We start from the raw sequence: 21,047 nt of genomic DNA on the forward strand, positions 1-21,047 counted from the left end.
CCCAAGCCATCATGTCTCCCTAAATACCCTAGAGGAAATTTTTGTGTTGGAGCCCTTTAGCCCCAGTCATGGGACCTTATTAACCCTTTAGGCTCAGTGAATTCTCTAAAGTCCCAGGCCCAGCAGAACCAGTTCATAAAATCCTACTAAGGTTCTGGAAAACAGCCTGCTGGCAGGGCAACTTTCTTTCCTGATGGGGACTCTCCCCACTTTACATATACTTCTTCCTTCCTCTGTTACTGTGCCTCCAGATTGACTTTTGTTTGTTTTCATCCCCTCTACTCAACAAAAATGCTACCTATAATTTAGAATCGTATTTAAAAGTTTGAAATCTGATTTAGGTTGTTGCCCTCCAATAAAAGGCAGCATCTCTCACCCATTTCGAATGATGCAATCTGAATTTCTTTCCTTTTCTTTATTTGGTACTGAGGATTGAACCCAGCGGCGCTTTGTCATTGAGTTACATCCCCAGCCTTTTTATTTATTTATTTGTTTGTTTGTTTGTTTGTTTGTTTGTTTTTTTTTTTTTGTTTTTTTTTTTTTTTTTTTTTTTTTTTTTTTTTGAGGGGGGGGAGAGAGAGAGAGAGAGAGAGAGAGAGAGAATTTTTAACATTTATTGTTTAGTTCTCGGCGGACACAACATCTTTGTTGGTATGTGGTGCTGAGGATCGAACCCGGGCCGCACGCACACCAGGCGAGCGCGTTACCGCTTGAGCCACATCCCCAGCCCCTGTTTGTTTTTATTTTGATACAGGCTCTCGCTAAATTGCTTAGGCAGGTCTAGAGCTTTCCATCTTCCTGCTTCAGCCTCCCAGACTTGCTGGGATTCTGAACATACGTCATCGTGCCAGAGAGTCTGCATTTCTTGGAGACTGCCTTCTGGGGTCCTTTGGAGGTCCTCTGAAAATACCAGGGGACAGAAAGGATGCAAGGGAAAGCGATTGGGGTTAGGGGCCCAGGGTAGGATAGTGGGTCCAGAGTAGAAAATAAAAGCTCAGTTTGGGCTTTCTGGCATCCTCCGGAGAAGAAAGGGTAGCCCACTAGTACAAATGAAGCCTGCCCCTCCCACCGCCGAGGACCGACTGGTTGCGCTAAGATGGCCGGAAGTGCTGGGCTCAGGGGCGCGCGTCTGGGGAGGGGCTGTCTGCGAGCTCAGCCACCCCACCGGATTAGGATATATATAGCACCTGTGTTTCTGGACCTGTCTCCACCTGGATTTATGCGGCCTGTGACTGTAGTGTGTGTGGGGAATGAGGGGGCGCTTTTCATTGCAAGGGAATAGCTCTTGGCCTTGGGACTCTGCCGGATTAAAAGTTACAAAATCAAAACAAGAGGCTGTCTAGGGAAACACCCAGGCAGAGCAGCTCTTCCGTGCAGTGTCTGAGAAGCGGTCGGTGGTTAGGCCTAGTGAAACTCGGGGCTTTCCAACCCCACGCAGTGTCACATTGGCGGTGGCCGTGGGTGTGGGGTGAGGCAGGTGTGGGCGGCTGGAGAAGCAGATCCCACCCTCTATGTCGCCCTGGGCTCTGGCTCTCACAGTTGCCTCCACCCCTCCTCAGAAGGGTTCAAGGATGAAAAAATGTTCCTTCTCTCTGGGGATCTATATTTGGGAAGAGGTTCCCTGAGAGCACTTGGTGGCCGATCCTCTTTTCAGACACAAAACTATAGAATCCACGTTTGCTGTCCGCACCTTCAATTTCCCCTAATCACTACCTGTCTGGCCGCTCTCAGACAGCAATACCATCATTAAAAAAAAAAAAAAAAAATCTAAATAACCACCCTTGGGTCCTGCAAGAACCTAGTGATTGAGAAGAGGGCAATGCTTAAAACCTACCAGGACTCCAGGGTCGGCCTTTCAGGCACTTTTCAGTTAGTTGAGTGCACTTCCGTGGGCATGTCGCCCTGTAAAGAGGCCATCTACTGTGCCTACTTGCAGGAACCGCCCTGACTGCTCCACCTGCAAACCAGGCTGCAGAAGAGGCGGAGGGCAGGGAGATCTTGTGTGGAAAGTAAAGGACAGTAGTGAGACGCTGAAAAACAAAAATGTCGCTAACATTTGTCCAGGATTTTCCTTTTCTATTTAACCTCGGTACAAATGAGGAAGGCATTTCTGCCAGGGTCACCATCTCATAGATGGAGAAACTGAGGCTGGGCAATTAGGTCTCAGGACATGCCCCGAGGTGACAGAGCAACTGTCTACTTCAGCTTCAAATTCGGATGCAGGGGACTCGCAAGAGCGATCTGGCTGCCAAGTTCCTCCGCAGCGGCGGCAGAAGGGGCGCGATGGGGGCGATGAAACCCGAGACCGGGCACGCGGGGGAGGAGCGGCTCCCGGCGGGAACACGCAGGCCCGGGGCTGCTGGAAAGGCCGGTTTGGTTGCCCGGGAGGAGGAGGCTGCTGGCCGGGAATCCCGAGCAGCACCGCGAGGCTCGGGCAGCTGCCAGACGCGGCTGGGGACTGGCCCGCGCCGGCGGCCCCCACCCGGGGCCGTGCTGCGGTCGGGCAGCGAGCAGGCCACATACCGCGCGGCGCAGAGGAAATGGCTGGAATTCCTCCCGCGGCGCCGCGCTCCGGCTCAGGCGGGCGGGCGGGGCTCTGCTGGCCCCGCGGGGAGGGCGGGGGTCGCAGCGGAGAGCGCGACCCTGGTGGCCCCGCGCAGGCGAGGGCTGTCCTTGCCAGTCTCCTGCACTGCCTCGGGGACATCTACCTTGGTAGCGCTCCCACCCCCCACGGCCAGCACCTGGTACTCCTGAGCCCGGTGGAACCTCGAGATGGGGACCTCGCGGATGGTCCCAGGCTCGGCTCCCGCAGACTCCTGGCCAAGCCCAGCCTCCTGCCCCCTACCGTCTCTGACACTGGGCATCTGGGTCGGCCATCTCTGCACAGCAGTCCCCCAGTCCCTGCTGATGCTGGGTCAGGCCCATCTTCGGGTAAATTCAAAGCTCATGAGGGTCCCAGTAGAGGAGGCGCTGAGAATCTGGAATGTGCTCCTAGCAATGGGGTCTCCGTAGGTCCAAGCCATACCCTTTGAAAAGCCCCGGCCACTGACGTCCCCAAATATTGCAGGCCTAGACCTTGGGACTTGCTGTGCTGATCTTTCTTTACTGTAGGCATTGAGAACAAGGCAGGGAGCTGGCTTGGCTTGGACCGGAGAGGCTGGCTCCTCAGGAGACCATTGTGAGTGCTGAGGGGTGCAGGGAGTGGAGACAGAGGAAGATGAGGACTGAGATGAATAGCAATCCGGGCTTGCATAAGGAGGTCTCAGACTGTGGTGTGAAGGCCTGAGAGAGGGATAGAAACTCTTCATGGAGTCAGCTGAGCTTGAGAAACATCCCAGCAAAACAAGATTTCAGGTTGGGGATTGGGAGACAGGAAGGTAGATGGCGGACCCTAGTTAGGGCTCATGATAACTTCTACTAGGAGACTGGCCCTTGCTTCTTGGAACAGGGCTAGTTGATCCTGCCTCAGCCTCCTGAGACACTGGGATTGCAGGCGTGCACCACCACACTTGGCCCTTCTATATTTTTTTGCAGAAAATACTGTCTAGTATGGTGGTTGCCCTACAGTAAGGACAATGATTGATTGTGTTACATGACAAGACAGGAGAAAGAGGAAGGAATTGGACCAGTATAGTACAAATGGCAGCATAAAGAGGAAAAGCAAGACAGACGTGGATCCTGCCAGAAAGCTTAGTTTTGCTTCTTGAATACACAGAGAACCTGCTACCCACACCCTGCCATGTTGTCTCTCTTACCACATCAAGGGGGTCCCAGTTTATTACCTCCCTAAGACCAACTTGAACTTCACACCTTGATCCTAATCTTCATGCCAACCCCATTTTCATTCTTTCTTATTCTAGCTCTAGGTTCTGAGCATGGCTTAGTTGATATGTACCTATTTCTGTAATCCACCCTTGCCCCATCTCCACTCCCAGTATTTTCCACACTGGACCACTTCATTTCTCAGAGGTTCACCAGGGTCTAATTCCACATTGAGGTGGTACAGTCTGGCCATTACAGGTGGAACTGGAGCTCACGAGGAAGTGCCTTGGCCCAAGGCTGAGTGTAGTTGTGTCTGCTTATCCTCAGGCAGGACTGTTTCAAACTCAAAGTGGGACAAGGATGGAGTTTCCCACACTGACCTATATCACATAAGTCCAAGTTACCAGGCTGGGGATGTGGCTCAAGCGGTAGCGTGCTCGCCTGGCATGCGTGCGGCCTGGGTTTGATCCTCAGCACCACATACAAAACAAAGATGTTATGTCCACCGATAACTAAAAAATAAATATTAAAATTCTCTCTCTCTCTCTCTCTCTCCCTCTCTCTTAAAAAAAAAAAAAAAAGTCCAAATTACCAGCTTCAATTTTCATCCTCTCTAGGGGTTTCCAGTATCCAGACATCAGTTGGAGAGGGACTCTCCTCTGAGTAAGTCCCTTCCAAGGTCCTGGGAGGAAATAGAAGGCCCCCAGCCAGACCTATCATAGTGCATTTCCTCCTCCTCAGACAGGCCTGGTGGATGCCATGGAACTGGGAAGGGTCAGGGCAGGATGTGTCATTTCCAGGGTTGCCCTTAGACACTCACCCATGAGGAGCAGGCCCTGTTGGCCTTGACAGACCTTTCATTCTGATATAGCCAGCCTGCAGTAACAGTAGTGATTCTGAGAATTTTGAATGTCAAAACTTCTACATTTTTTCATGAGAAAAAGGAACAGATTTTGGCATCTTTGCTCCAGAAACAGGAACTGACCAAGACAGTGACCTCCAATAATCACTCCCTCACCCAGTGTTCATAAGGGGGAAGTTTCCCTCAGCCTTTTTATATTTTTTCCCCAGGGATCTGTGGGCAGGAGCCCCAAGGTTTATGGGATGACAGGGGAAAGAAAGGAAGGAAAAGGGAGAAAGGGAGGAAAAGATGAGAGAGATTTTCTGAGTGGTCAGTCCTTAAGGACTGAGGAGGCCAGGAAACCGAGGAGGTAGATTTGAGGCCAGGAGGCACCTGGCACCTAAGCGGGTCTCAGTGTTTTCATCTTGTAATAGAAAGAACATCAGTCTTTTGTACTCCTCAGGGATCACAGTTCTTTGTACCCGTGTCTCATAGCATTGAAGGACAGCCACACATACAGCAAACTTTGATATACTCCCTCCTCTGCATTTTTTTGAGCATCTGCTACATATCAAACAGGTTGCTGGATACTAGATGAATAAGAAACAGATTTTTTTCCCCTTGCAGGGCTTAGAGTTGAGTAGAAGGGATTGATGTTCAGATAATAAAGCATTAAGATAGTAAGCTAAGGATAACAATGCCAAGAGAGGAGAGAGAGGCCACGTCAGATTGGGGTGGAGCACCAAAGGCCTTAGGAAAAGATGGGAATTAAAGTGGCCTTGAAAAGCAGATGGTCATTTGCCAGGTGGAAATGGGGAGAGAGAACATTCCAGGGAGGAGTGGCCTTAGCTAAGTGCAGGAGGAGGGAATTGAGTACATCCAGGGAGCTGAGAGTGTGGGTGTAAGTGGGTATGAAGGAGTGATGGGAGAAACAGCTGGAGCAGAGTCTGCTTTGCAGAGGGCCCTGAGTGCCCAGCTGAGGTATGTGGAATTCCTCAGAGGGCCCTGAAGGGACCTTGACCAGCGAGGCATAATAGATCCCAGCTCTGCATGCTGCTGGCAGCTCAAAGGAATAAGTCGATGGGGAGGACAGGGAGACAAGGGGAAGCAGCTAGACCCATCCATTGTGACAACTGGACTGGATCATGAATGTGTTTTATACTTCCAGTTCCTCCTAGGGTGCAGACGACCTGAGGCTGGTCCCTTTCATTAGGTTTTTGTTGGTCCAAGTTTTTTTGCTGCAAAACGAACTGAGATTCAGTTTCCCCATGGGAGCAAAGGGAGTATTGAAGGCGGCATCTATGTTCTTGTGAGCAGTAGTCACTGTGGGCAATCAGAGGCCTTCTCCTTCCTGGAGAGGCTAATGAAGAGTCTTGCATTGGGATGGGGAAGGTGCAGGGGAGAGATCCTAGACTTGGACTCTGAATATCTGGAGACATTTGAGTAGATCAGCAGGGCTGATGGCAGGGAGAGACCTAAGTTGACCAGGGTAAGAGGGGTTGGGGAAGAAGTGCCAGAAGTCAGCGGTCCTCTGGGTCAGAAGGTCTGTGGGCAGACCCAGCTGGAACCTCCTCTGGCTCTGAGTCCAGGGGCACTTAAACACTGAATCACATCCCCAGCTCATTTTATTTTTTTTTTATTTTGAGATGTCTTGCTAAGTTGCTTAGGGCCTCTCTAAGTTGCTGAGTCTAGCTTTGAACTTGTGGTCCTCCTGCCTCAGCCTCCTGAGTTGCTGGGATTACAGGTCTGCACCACCATGCCTGGCTATCCAGCTTTGTTCTTGCTGGAACACTTAGTCTGAGGAGTAAGAAGGGGCACCCTCAGCCATGGGCAGAGAGCTGTATCAGCTGTCATTTTAAAATAAGTTTTATTTCTCTACTCAGGTTGTAAGCACCCAAGCTGGAGAGATGGCATTTCCTGTAGGCCCTAGTACTATCTAGGCACTAACTAAAGTTCAGTTGAAGAAAAGGGTCAGGGTCAGAGGCCCCTATACAAGAGGGACACCTTAAGGGTGACAGCAAGGGCCGAGTTTATTGTTTTACCTCACCTTCCTCTTGACCCCTCTGTGACTCTATGAGTGTGACTGTGAAATCCACTTCCTGTGGGGTCTTTGCTGATGGGCAGACTTTTTTACACTTCTTTCTTTTCTTGGCTCTCTCTAGCTCCATTTCTCTCACTGGACCTGTTAGCATTTCATCAAATTATTCTAAACGTATTTGTTATCTTCAATTTGTTAGATATTTTACTGAGCATGGGAAGACAATGGTGAATAAGGCTTATGATTGAAGTAGATAAACACCCCCTACAAAGGCCTGGTTATCTAAGGCGGAATAGGATTTGAGATGTTACTTGATTGGAAGAAGGTAGAATTTTCCTTGGTAGTTATGATTTTGTGATGCCATCTGCTGGCCACATGTAGATTGTACATGTGGAATTTTGTATGAATGTATAAAAACACCAATTATTAAAACCCAGGGAGATAACAGCTAGGTACACTTAGTGAAACATATACATGTTCAGAAACAGACACACATATATGAAACACGAACACACAATCACATGTAGATGTTCAGGATCTTGCCCTTTGTAATGAATGGTACAATAAATATTTCTTAGTCTATCAAATAAAATCCAATTATTATTATTGGGTACCGGGGATTGAACCCAGGGGCATTTGGCCACTGAACCACATCTCCAGCCCTACTTTGTATTTTATTTAGAGACAGGGTTTCACTGAGTTGCTCAGTGTCTTGCTTTTGCTGTGGCTGGCTTTGAACTCAGGATCCTCTTGCCTCAGCCTCCCCAGCTTCTGAGATTACAGGTTTGTGCCACTGCATCTGGCCTATTTTTTAAGACCAAGCTCAACCGCCACCTTTTTCAGAAAGCTACCCCTCTATCTCTCTGGATAAGGTAAAACTTCCTCTGAACTTTTATGACTTGATGACACTTATTTTACTAATTTGCAATTTAAGGATGTGGGGACAGGTGTTTCCTCCCTCTCGGGTCTGTATGTTCCTTGAGGGTATGATCTGTGCTGGACTCAACTTTGCATTATCCTGTAGGGCATGGCACGTCCTTGCACAAAGTGGGGGCTCAGTGTTTGTTGAGTTAGTGAATGGAGGCTGTAGTCAAGGACACGGAGGAGAAAGGAAACATGACATGCAAGCTACTTATGTATACATCTCTGTCTTTGCAAAACAAATTATATATATTGACAAGAAAAAGCACAGAAACACATCTCTTCGCCTATAGCTGTGAGTAGACATGTCCCTTAAATTAAGTCCTTTATTATTTCTTCAGTCTTCATTTCAATTCAGTTTTCCTTTCACCGGCTGCAGCAATATCCTTTTAACTGATCTCCATTTTTAGTTTTACTTTTTCCATTGACTCCAGGCTACACCATCCTAAGACACCTTTTTTGAGGATGTTATTCCCCAGTTCAAGAACTATAGCAGTTCTTGCTGTCCTGCATGATAAAGTCTGGCAAAAGCTAAGCCCTTTCTTTTCTACCTTTTCTTTAGGGCAAGTAGTTACAGTTATAGCCAGTAAAAAGTAAGTGGCAGTAGTTCCTGCTGATGTTTATCATTGCCTGACAAAAGATGCAATCGTGGCTGGTATCACCAGTTCTCCTTCTTTACTGCCTTGAGTTATGATTGCAAAAGGAGCTCAGGAGCCATTTTGCAATTATGAGGGAAAGACCAAGATGTTGCTCCTGATCTCACTGAGCAGCTTAACAAATGATACTACTTCTAAATTCCTTGTTTAGGTGAGAAAAATAAACCTCTTTGTTTAAGCCCCTACAAGTTATGTTTTTGTTACATGTATCTAACAGTTCTCCTAACTCATAATCTCAAATACCCCTCTGCTTGCTCTCTCGCTCTCGTGCTCTCTCTCTCTCTCTCTCTCTTTTTTTTTTTTTGGTGCTAGTGATCAAACCCAGGGCCTTGTGCATGTAAGGCATTCAGTCTACCAACTGAACTATAGCCGCAGCCCTACCCCTCTGTTCTCAGTACTCAAAGGATAAAGTCAAATTTCCTTAACCTGGTGTTCATATATCTGGCCCCACTCTACTCATCCAATTTTGTTTTCCAGTATTCTCTTCTCACAGTCACGCCTTAGTCCATGCCTCCACTGTCTCTTGCCTACATAATCTTAGTAATTTCCCAACTCATTTCCTTGTTCCCAACACTGACCTTTAATCCTTGCTTTTCACTGCAGCCAGAGAGGTCCTTTTAAAAATAAGCTATACTTAAATCTCTTTTGTGACTCTTTATTACCCTTTAACTCAAATCTAAACTCCTCAATGAAATCCACACTCTTACAAAGATCTACAAGGTCCATCTACAAGTGGTTTTCAATTCTGGCTGCACATTAGAGTCATCTAGAAATATTTTAAAAAAATGATCAGTGGTTGAGCTTCTCTCCTAAGCATTCTGATTTAATTGGTTTGGGATGGGCCTGGGCACTGATATTTTAGACAAGTTCCTGGAGTAGATTCTAAAAGAGCCAGAGTTGAGAAGCTTTGATTCACACCTTGCCTATTATTCCATTCTCACCAAGCACTAACCTGCCTATGACTCACTGCTTCAACAATGCTGATCTTCTTTCAGTTCTTCAAATGTGCCAATCTCTCTGCTGCCTCAGTACCTTTGAAGATGCTGTTCCTATTACTTGGAAGGTGCTTCCTTTTTCTGGTGCCTCACTTTTCAGGTGTCTTGTTTACACAGGCCTCCCTTAACCTTTCAATTTAAAATTACCCCTCTTGTCATTCTCTAATTCTTTTATTTTTTTCTTGATATTGTTGACGTTAAAATTATGTTTGTCTTTTAAAATCTTTGTTTCTCATGCCAGACTGTAGACTTCAGAAGGACATGGTGTGTGTGTGTGTACACACACACATACATATATGTAGGGTGTGTGTGTTGGGGAGTTCAAATCTTATGACCAGAGACTAGAACATAATAGATTGCCAATCTTGAAGGAGTCTGTGAGTTTACCCTACTTGCAAGCTAACAAATCAGCTTGCTACTATTTCATGGATGTTGGCAGAAGACAAAAGACTCCTAGCTCAGAGACAAAGACTTTATTACACACAGCAATAGCAGTGGCCAGAGTATAAGCATCTGTACTCATTACTTAATTTCCATTTCCCACAGGGGGAATGTGAAAAGATCCAAATGACATGTGGACATGGAGTGAGCTGCATTATGGACAAAGAACCATGAACTTAGAGAATGAGAATTATTCACCATGGGCAGTTAGCCCATTTGACCTTCATCCTGGAAGCATTATCTTTAGAACACTGGACAGTACACAAACCTGCCCTTTGTTCCAGTAGGAGACACTATCTCTATCTTTCAAGGCTGTTTGTTATGTAAACGTCCTTGAAAAGATAGTCAGGAACAAAGGCAGTGCCTTGGCCTATATGAAACGTGCAGAAATAGGAGCGATTCATGGAGAACCTTTTGCTCACCTGGGCTTTCTGCCTGGAGTCGCCTTACGGAACAGTCATAGGGAAGCAGGAACCCAGCACACCTGGAATCCCCACGTCGTTGAAGTGTTAGAGTTTGGAGGTGGCTGCAAAGCATGTACCACCAGAATACTGGAGAAAAGGAAGTGAGGCAGAAAAGGAGCTCTTAGAAGCTTTCGTGGGGTTCCCTTGAATTTTGGCCAAATAGTGAACTGTGCATGTGTTGGGTAAGACTCCACTAAGGAGAAGGACAACTACTGGAAAAACAATTACCAGGAAACCGGAAGCCAGACGGCTTTCAGAGCTCACATTAATTTGGAGGATGTTCAAGTTCCAACGGGCCAGAGAGGAATGGAGAGACACAGTTGAATATGAAGAAATCTTAGTATTAGGATACCTTGGTCAGGGCAGGTGGCTACAACAAAGTCTCAGGGCTGGGAGGCTTATAAACAATCAAAATTCACTTCTCATGGTTCTAGAGGCTGAAGGTCTGAGATCAGGGTGCCAGCATGGCTGTGGTCTATTAGGACCTTCTTCTGGATTGCAACTTGCATTTTTCTTGTATAGTCATTGGGCAGAAAGAGGGCTGGAGAACTCTCCAGGGTCTATTTATAAGGGCACTGATCCCACTCACAAGGGCCCTACCCTCATGACCTTGTTACTTTCCAAATTCCCCACATTCTAGTACCATTGCATTGGGAGGTAGGATTTCAACACATGAATATTTTTGGGTCACAAACATGCAGTTCACTGCACTGGGTAAAACTGGTCTTACAACAAAGGTCCTCTACATCAGGGTTTCTCCACCTTGACACTGTTGGTATTAGTGTGGTGTGCGTGTGTAGGTATTTAATGTGGAGGACTATTCTGGACATTGAAGCAGCAATCTTGAACTCACCCATTAGATGCTAGTAGCACCTTCCTGGCTTGACAAACCAAAAATATCTCCAAACATTGCCAATATCCTTAGGGTGGGGGGATGGGGCCAAAATCACTCCAGACTTAGAACCACTGCTCTAGATCCACCCTAAAAAGCATGGAAACAGCCTTGGAAGAAGCATTTAGCTTCTCTGAAGTAACTCAACTATCTGACCCTCTACCTCCAATATCAGCATTCTTCAAGAAAGACAAAATTCAGACATGCAATGATTTAACACTCCACCTGTATTTGGTGAGAAATTACTAAGCATGTTAAGAAGCAGGAAAACAACCTGTACCAGTAGAATATCAATTACAACAACCAGGTCTATAAATGTCTACTCCTGAATTAGTGTAAGCCTTTTTAAAAGAGCTATTATAAAGATGTTCAGGACTTAAGGGAGAACACAAACATGATGAGAAATATAGAATCTAAAAAAGAAAGTGTTATATTTTTTCTAGAACTAAAGAATACAATATCCAAAGTGAAATATTTATCGAGTGGGCTCAAAAGTACATTGATTGATGTTGCAGAATATCTATAAACACGCACACAGCAAAAGATCCTATCCAAACTGAAACTCTCAACTCACTGACCTGTGGGATAATATTAGTAGTCTAAAAAATATGTAGAGTTCCAGAAAGAAATGAGAGTGAATGTGGCAGAAACATATCAGAAAAAAAAAATCTGAAAAAATTTTCAAATTTGACAGAAGCTATAAACTCAAATATCCAAGAAATCCCAAGCTATATAAACACAAAGAATACCACACCAAGGCATATTATTTAAAATTGCTAAGACCTAATGACAAAGAGAAAAATAGTAAGAACAGGCAGAAAAAATAACTATATTACTTATATGAAAAAACAAAAACAAAGACAAAACACTAATGATGGGCATTGGTGGTACATGCTTGTAATCCTAGCAATTTGGGAGGCTGAGGCAGGGGGATTGCAAGCTCAAGGCCAGCCCCAACAATTTAGCAAGATCCTATCTCAAAATAAAAAATAAAAATGACTGGTGATGTGGTTCAGTGGTAATGCACCCTTGGGTACAGAAAAAAAAAAATTACATTTAAAACCTCCTATAAAGGAAGTCCAGGTCTTCTTTAGTAAAATTTATCAATCACACCTCTAAAGAAGAAACAGTACCATTTTGTCACAACCTTTTGCTGGACACAGAGGAAGAAACACTTTTAACTCTCATTTTATAAGGTTAAAGCTGGGTTGGCTGGGGCTGGGGTTGTGGCTCAGTGGTAGAGCGCTTGCCTAGCATGTGAGAGGCACTGGGTTTGATTCTCAGCACCACATATAAATAAATAAAGGCCCATCAACAACTAATAAAATATTAAAAAAATATATTTCAGGCTTAGGCTGCTCTTCCTCCACCTATGTAAGCCTCACAATTGCAAATGCCCTTTTGGCTTGCAGGTCAAACACAAACTGACCAAGGGCCAAATTTGTCCTATGGTCACATTTTGCCAGTCCCTGGAATAAAGCATTAGTGAGCTATATGGATTTCGCTAAGGATCTTTGTGAGATAGTAGAGTAGGGGGGGTTATATCTCATATAACAACAATGATCTAATAAATATTCCCATAAGTCATTTAATTTGCAAATATTTGGGGGATTGTCCAGGCATATTTTTTGTTATCAATTTCTAATTTAACTCCATTTTGGTAAGAACAGACTTCATATACTTTCAATTCTTTTCAGATTGTTGAGGCTTGTTTCACATCTGAAAATGCAGACCATCTTGGTAGATGCTTCATGTGCACACATTTGATGGAATGTTCTATAAATTCAGTTAGGGCTGCCAGCATGGTGGCCCATGCCTGTAATCCCAGCAATTTGAGAGGTTGAAGCAGGAGGATCCCAAGTTCCAGGCCAGCCTCTGGGTTCAATCCTCAGTAACACACCCACACTCACACACAATGAACCCCTACACAAATTCAATTAGTTCAAGTTCATTGATAGTGATGTTAGGTCTTCTACATTCTTACTGATTCTTTTCTATTTGTTTTATAACTTAATTATAGTCTCTGATTGTACTTGGGGATTTGTTTATTTCTCCTTTCAGTTTCTTCAGTTGTTGTCTCATGTATAAGGAAGCTCTGTTGTTAGGTGCTACAAATTTAGGATTTTTGTGTCTGCTTGGTGAATGGACTCCTTTCTCACTAAGTAACATCCTTCTTTAACTTTGGTAATATTTCTTGTATTGAAGTCGGCTGTGCCTGATATTAAGCCACCATGCCAGGCTTATAGTTTATGTGATTAGTGTTTTCATGGTATGGTTTTTTCCATCTTTTACTTTTAACCTATATACGTATATATTTATATTTAAAGTGAGTTTCTTTCTTTTTTTTTTTTTTTGGTACTGGGGGTTAAACTCAGGGGCACTTTGCCACTGAACTTCATCCTCAGTCTTTTTTTAAATTTTATTTTAAAAATTTGAGGCAGGATCTTGTGAAGTTACCTAGACTGACCTTGAACTTGCAATCCTCCTACCTCGGCCTCCCAAATTGCTGGGATTACAAGCATGCATTACTGTGTCTGGCTGAAAGTGGGTTTCTTGTAGACAGCATTGAATCTTTTGCTATTTTACTCAATGTGACAATCTCTCTTTCTTTTGAACTGATTGTTTAAACTGTATAGATGGATCTAAATTTAAAGTCTTGCTAGTTGTGTTCTGTTCTACAGGTACTTGGTCATTTCCCCACTTTTTCTGCCTGCTTTTGGATTAATTGAGAATTTATTTATTTTTTTGTCTTCACTTCTAGATTATTATTTAGGCCTTAAATTTGAGGGGAGTGGGGTGGACTCCAGGATGGAACCCCGGGGTGTTTAACCACTGAGCCACATCCCCAGCCCTTGTTACTTTTTGTTTTGAGACAAGTTCTCACTAAATTGCTTAGGGTCTCACTAAGTTGCTGAGGCTGGCTTTGAACTTGTGATCCTCCTGCCTCAGCTTCTTGAGCTGCTAGGATTACAGGCATGACCAATATTCCCCCAATTTTTTTATGTTACTCTAGGGTTTAACTCCTACATATTTAACTAACCACAACTTATTTCCAAATAATACCATTTTAGCCATGGCGTAAGCCCCTTATAACACTATAATGCCAATTTCTCCATTCTGACTTTTAGACTCTTGTCGTTCATTTTGCTGCCATAAACCTTACACTTTGCTACTATATATGCTTTAGATAGTCAATGATCTTTGAGAATGACTGAAAATAAGAAAACAATCTTGTATTTTGGACTTTACCTTTTTTCTGGAAATTTAGATTTCTCTGTGTACATACCAATTTCTTCTGCTATCATAGTCCTCTGTCTGGAGATCTCTCTTTAACATTTCATATCAGAAAAATCTACTGATATTTACTCTCTCCATTTTGTTTTTATAAAACATTTAAATATTTTCCTTAATTTTTAATAAATATGTCACTATGTATAGAGTTCTGGGATGACCGTCTCCTTTCCATTTTCTTTCTTTTTTAAAAATATTTATTTTTTACTTTTAGGTGGACACAATATCTTTATTTTATTTTTATTTGGTGCTGAGAATTGAACCCAGTGCCTCATGCATGCTAAGCGAGTGCGCTACCATTTGAGCCACATCCCCAGCCCCTCCTTCCCATTTTCTTCTTCTTTTTTTTGTGGTACTGGAGGAATCCAAGGCCTTGTGCATACGAGGCAAGCACTCTACCAAGAGAGCTATATCCCCAACCCTTTTCTTCCCAATATTAATTCATTCTCTTCTGGCTGAGGCTGTCTCTGATGAGATTATAATCTGTTGTAATTCTTATTTTTATTCCTTTTTATACAAAGCTACCTTCAAGATGTTCTCTTTATCTTTAGTTTCTAGCAGTTTGAATGGAAGCCCATCACAATTGGTGTGGACTAGGTCTATTCTTTTTTTTTTTTTATGTTTCCTGGGATTCTCTGATATTCCTGGATCTATGATTTGATAAGTGCCCCTTCTCTGCCTGGAGGTGCCTGATTTCTATTGCACTATGACCTCAGGTCCCTGACAAATACAAGAAAAGTTAGGGATTTTTAAATTGTTCATTTTTTTCTCATTATTCATGTTGGAACGATGTTCTTTCCAGTATTGGGCAGGAGAGCCAATTCTCACAAAATTCTCAGCCATTACCTCTTCAAATATTACTTATTTCTTGTTCTTTCTCTCTTTTGGACAAGTATATCGAACTATTTGATATTGTCCCACAGCTCTTGGATGCTATATGTTCTTTTAAACCGTTCAGCCTGTTTTTCTTTGTTTCCATTTGGGTAGTTTCTATTAACCTATCTTCAAGTTCACTGGTTCTTCCCTTGGCTATGGCAAGTCTACTGACAGGCCTATTGTATACATTCTTCTCTTTCTTGCTTACTTCCAGCATTTGCATTTGGCTCTTTCTTATAGTTTCCACTTCTCTGCTGAAATTTTCCATGTGTTCATGCATATCACCCATCTTTTCCACTAGAGCATTTAACATAGTAATCATAGATTTTTAAATTTCTTGTCTGATAATTCCAACATCTGGGTCATCTCTGAATCTGTTGATTACTATCTCTTGAGAGTAGGTCAGTTATTTCCTGTTTTGTTCTTGACTGTAATGTATGTAATATACAATAACATATATTAAAAATATATAATTAAAAACATAGCTATATATTTTTTAATTGAATGACAGTCATCCTATTGTAGAACAGTAGAGACTGAGGTAAATCATTCCGATGCCTTTAGTGGGCATATCTTTTCCACTGCTGTGGTTAGGGTGGGTACTGGGTACTTGAAAGGTTTTCCTTAATGTACCTGCTCCACCCTCAGCTTTCAGCCTTCCCTTTTGGCCTGGCCTTGGAGTGGGTCTATCCCCACCCCCACTTCTCCACTGGTGGTAAACTTCCATTGTTCCTTCTGTTGTCCTGGTCTAACCCAGTCTCAGGCAGGCCTGTGTCCCTGTGTCCCCACAGCTTGGGGATCCTGCCCCTCTCCCTGCTGCCAAAGACCTCTGGTGACCTGGGTTGGTTTTCTGCCTTTATTCTAAGGTAGACAATTTTGTTTTGTTCTCTTTTCTTCTCTTCCCTAGTATAATGTTCTTATACCTGTGTCCTAGAAATGACAGGATCTGCTGTCTTTCCCCAGTGGCTCAAGGCTTTTGGCAATATGTTAAGCACTTTAATTGAATTCTTACCTGCTTGAGTGGTTGGTGCTTCACATTTTTTCCTTTCCCACTCTGTTGCAGGTGAGCCTGTGCTTGGTGACCCTTCTCTGCCTGGAGGTGCCTGATTTCTATTTCACTATGACCTCAGGTCCCTGACAAATACAAGAAAAGTTAGGGATTTTGTAAGTTGTCCATTTTTTTCTCTCTTGTTATTCATGTTGGAACGATGCTCTTTCCAGTATTGGGCAGGAGAGCCAATTCTCACTAGACAATTATACTCTCCTTTAAAATCTCTTTGCCTAATCAACAGTATACTGAGATTTCATCTCACTTCAGTCAGAATGACAGCCTTCAAGAATAGAAACAATAATAAATGCTGGAGAGGATGTGGAGGAAAAGCAATACTTCTACACTGTTGGTGGGATTGTACATTAGTACAATCACTATAGAAATCAGTAAGGAGTTTCCTCAAAAGGCTGGAAATGAACTCCCAGCGGCTTGGAAGGCTGAGGAGGAGGATCGAGGGTTCAAAGCCAGCTTCAGCAAGAGTGAGGTGAGAAGCAACTCAGACCCTGTCTCTAAATAAAATACAAAATAGGGCTGGGGATGTGGCTCAGTGGTTGAGAATCCCTGAGTCCAATCCATAGTGTTAAAAAAAAAAAAAAAAGGGTTAGGAATGGAACTACCACATGACCCAGCAATACCACTCCTTGGTATTTATCCTAAAGAATTAAAGCCAGTACACTGTAGTGATATATGCATGCCCATGTTCATAGCAGAACAATTCACAATAGCCAAACTATGGAACCAGCCAAGATGTGCCTAACAGATTAATGGATAAAAAATTATGGTATATATACACAATGGAGTTTTATTCAGCCATAAAGAAGAATGAAATTATGTTAGTTGCAGGAAATAATATGTTAAGTGAGATAAGCCAAACTCAGAAAGGGTTATGTTTTCTCTTATATGTAGAAGCTAGAGATGAAAAAGGAAAATAAAGATGGGGGTGGGGAAAAGAAAAAAAAGGGATGGGGGTGGGTGGGAAGATCTCATGAAATTTAAAGGGAGATCAGTGGAATAGAGGAAAGGGACTGGGGGAGGGAGGAGGAGAGGGAAAGGGGAAATATTGGTGAATGGTATTTGCCAAATTATACTGTTAAATTATGTGTATGTATAAATATGGAAGAGGAAATACTACCATTATGTACAAGTATAATGCATCAAAAAAAAAAAAATGGAGCCAGGTATGGTGATGCACTCCTGTAATCCCAGTGACTCAGGAGGCTGAGGCAGAATGGTTACAAGTTCGAGGCCAGCCTCAGCACCTTAGTGAGGCCCTAAGCAATTAAGTGAGATTCTATCTCTAAGTAGAAAAAAATAAAAATAAAAAGGACTGGGGATTGACTCAGTGGTTAAGTGTACTTGGGTTCAATTCCCAGTACTCTCCCCACCAAAAAAAAAAAAAAAAATACACACATGTATGCGTGCGTGGACAAAAAACACATATGGAAAACAACAACAACAAAAAAACCCCCTTACTTGACAGACCTTGGGCTTTCTTCTTTTCTCCTGTGCTCCCACTATGGCTGCTCCTCCCCGTCCTTCCACCTTTTAGTCTCTGTCTCCCTTTCAATATCCTGAACAATTGCATTTTGGCCTCCAATGTGCACATCCCCCCAATTAAACAAAAGTTTGTCTCTTCTCAATGTAGTCCGTCCCCTGTCTTTGTCACTTGAGCATCTGCTGTTATCCTCAGTGGTGTGACCCCCACCGCCCACTCCTCCACCCAAGCAGCTTCTCAGAGTGTCCTTCCAACTGTGTGCTCTCCCTGGTGGCACGGAGAGACACAATGTTCTCTCTGTGACACGCAAGTGATGGAGTCCCTGCGGGGGGCCTGACCCCAGGGTGGGATCTGAAGCTTCCTTGCCTACAGTGCTCCAGCCAGGAATGTTGGATGGCTTCTCACTTTCTATTTTAGTCTTTAGAGTGCGTTCTCTGTCAACAGTGCTACTTTGTTCCCTTAGAACAACATGTAAGATATATTCACTTACCTTTCTAGTTGTTTTATTCGAGAAGGACTGTGGAAATATGGGTATATTTCAACATGGCAGAGTTATTTCATTCATCTACCAGTCTTTTTCTTTCCTTTCTTCCTTTCTTTTTTCTGGTGCTGGTGATTGAACCCAGGGACTTGTGCATAATAGACAAGAGCTCTACCATGCTGAACTCCATCCTCAGAGTCAGTTTTTCTTTTTCTTTTTTTTTTTATTAGAGTCAGTTTTTCTTTCCTGTGGTCTATATTGCTTTATTTACTAGTATTAATAACTTAATTTTGGATTGTATATAGCTTATCTATTGGCAGTAAGGATCCCTTGGGGAAGTGGACTCTGTCCTGAGAATTGTGGGTTCAAGGATGGACTTCGAGACTTCTGGGAGGAATAGTGAAGAAAAATCTGAGCAGATGGGAGGGCTGTGGGATGCCTCTCCTGGTGTTAACTGTTCCTGTTCAGGGAGCTCTCACCCAAAGGTAAGGAAGGGCCAGGTACTGGGGCACCAGTCCAGAGATGCTCCAAAAGAACACTTTTTTTTTTTTTTTTTGTAATAGGGATTGAACTCAGGGGCATTGGACCACAGAGCCACAACCCCAGCCCTATTTTGTATTTTATTTCAAGACAGGGTCTTACTGAGTTGCTTAGTGCCTCACTTTTGCTGACATTGAACTTATGATCCTCCTATCTCAGCCTTCCAAGCTGCTGGAATTACAGGCATGTGCCACCATGCCTAGCCAGAGGGACACTTTTAAGGTGGCATTACTGAATACTATTCTGTCCTTCAACTTTGCCCTGGGGGAATATTTTTCTTTAAATCACTGAAAAGAAGGGACTCTAGTAAAAATGAAACAATCAGGCTACCCTTAGGAAAATGAATGAGTAGCACTAAAAATGCTGGGGAGTGCCTCTTCCCACCTCAGTGAGAACTGCAGCGTTGGCAGTAGTGCCAACCTGGGCCACACTGGTTTCCAGAGGAGTGGTGTTCAGGGAACAGAAGGAAATCTTTAATTACTCGTGAGCTGCCCAGGACCCTGGCTGTCCACTGGAGGAGCAGAATTCTAATGAGGGACACTTAGAGAAGCTCCGTTGTCCTTAGGGAACCATACCTGGCTGTGACAGCCTCAGCATGCTCATTCATAATGGGTTAGGGACCTGACAGGGGAGCAATAGAGCAACTGTCATTCATTGGGATTTGCTTAGAGAAGACACTGTTTAACTCAGTTGACATGCTCCTATGAGATGGCTTTGGGGCATTGCCACTGTCCCTCATCCAATTTCAGTAGTGAAAATGGAAATATAAAGATATACCAAGCAAATACAAATCTTGTTAACTCAGTTTACAGAGCAGCTGTGTTTGGGTGAACCAGTCTTTCAAGGATATGCACATTGCTCTGTGAGGTAGCAAGGTGGATGCTGATGTCACTTAAGTTGACAGTAGATGACACAAGATGAGGAGCTCCAGGGTAAAAGTTGTACAAAGGGTCCATGCTGAAAGATGCTCCAATAGAAGGCATGTTCCGCTAGACAGAGCTCTTGCCAAATTTGCTCACTGATGATTTTCCTGCCTGGCACACAGTAGGAGCACAAGTATGTGTTGAATCAGTGAAGCTGGAATGACTCAAATTATAAAGAAACCGCTCCTTTTCTACCACAGGCAGAATTCAGTTTTCTCTGCTTTGTAACCTTGGTTTGAACATAGGACTTTTAAAAAGTCTGGGCCCATGCAGGGTACAGTGGGCTCACACTGGTGATCTTAGCCACTCAGGAGGTGGAGGCAGGAGGATCATGAGTTCGAAAACATGCTGGGCAATTTAGCAAGACCCTGTCTCAAAATGCAAAATAAAAAGGGCTGGGGATGTGGCTCAGTGGTAGAGTGTCTCTGGGTTCCCTTCAAAATAACAAGAACAACAAAAACACCCCCCCCCCAAAAAAAAAGAAAACAAACCTCTGGGCATGGTGGTGATTTTCAACCAAGGGAAAGACAGAGGAGAGAGGAGAGGAAGAGGAGGCAAAGGGTACCTGCTGAGGAAGATGCTCCTCTATCAGTGAGAGGGTCTTGAATTCAAACCATCCCTTCAGAGTCCTTCTCTGTGCAGTCAATCCAACTTCACAAAATATAGTGGAATCTTGGCTGTACATAATGGCCAGAGAGTCCTGATGACCCTCCTCTCCCCTGGACTGTCATCCTATTTCTTTCTTTTTTTTTTTTTTAAGAATTTTTTTTTTAACATTTATTTATTTTTTCTTAGTTCTCGGCGGACACAACATCTTTGTTGGTATGTGGTGCTGCTGAGGATCGAACCCAGGCCGCACGCATGCCAGGCGAGCGCGCTACCGCTTGAGCCACATCCCCAGCCCCCATCATCCTATTTCTTAACATGTTTTGATCAACCTCAAGTGAAAGTTCACATGATGAGCAATTTCTCATATGAAAACTTTGTTTGTGTACCTCTCTCCCCCAGCTTGATTTGTTGCTTTCTGGGATGAAGGATTGGTTGGGTTCAAAGACGGGGAGAAGAGGGGCTGAGCCCAGATTGCAGCAGACAGGGAGAGTACCCATGATGACCAGAGACCTGAGAGCTGATGGAGGGATCCAGGAAGGGGCAGTCCAGCCCAGGATGAGTGATTTCCATATTCTGGCCTCTTCTTGCTCCACCCCTGAGGCAGTGGAAAAGCTGGGGCTGATCTCTGTGTGGGTGAGGGTTAGGCTGCTTGCTGAAGGGTGGCTGATGCCCACTGGTCCCTTAGTGAATGCAGCAGGATGGGCTCCCCGGCAGTATATATTTTTTTCCATTTGGCCAGCAGATGGCAATACCTCCCTTCAAACAGAATCA

The 21,047-nt window shown here is 44.0% G+C and overlaps 1 long non-coding RNA gene across 4 annotated transcripts in view; it reads left to right on the forward strand.

The window, feature by feature from the left end:
* The first annotated feature begins 5,472 nt into the window (after positions 1 to 5,472).
* The window catches only part of LOC120884955 (uncharacterized), a 31,314-nt gene continuing 15,739 nt past the window's right edge, over positions 5,473 to 21,047 (forward strand). For 3 of the 4 annotated variants that reach the window (XR_013429022.1, XR_005727416.2, XR_013429024.1), the window contains exons 1-2: positions 5,473 to 5,584; positions 16,241 to 16,341. This is a non-coding gene — a long non-coding RNA (uncharacterized LOC120884955). The remainder of the gene's footprint in view (positions 5,585 to 16,240; positions 16,342 to 21,047) is intronic. The other variant, XR_013429023.1, reaches the window with a different exon arrangement.

Source organism: Ictidomys tridecemlineatus, chromosome 12 (genome assembly GCF_052094955.1).
Source record: "Ictidomys tridecemlineatus isolate mIctTri1 chromosome 12, mIctTri1.hap1, whole genome shotgun sequence".
Taxonomy (NCBI): Eukaryota; Metazoa; Chordata; class Mammalia; order Rodentia; family Sciuridae; genus Ictidomys; species Ictidomys tridecemlineatus.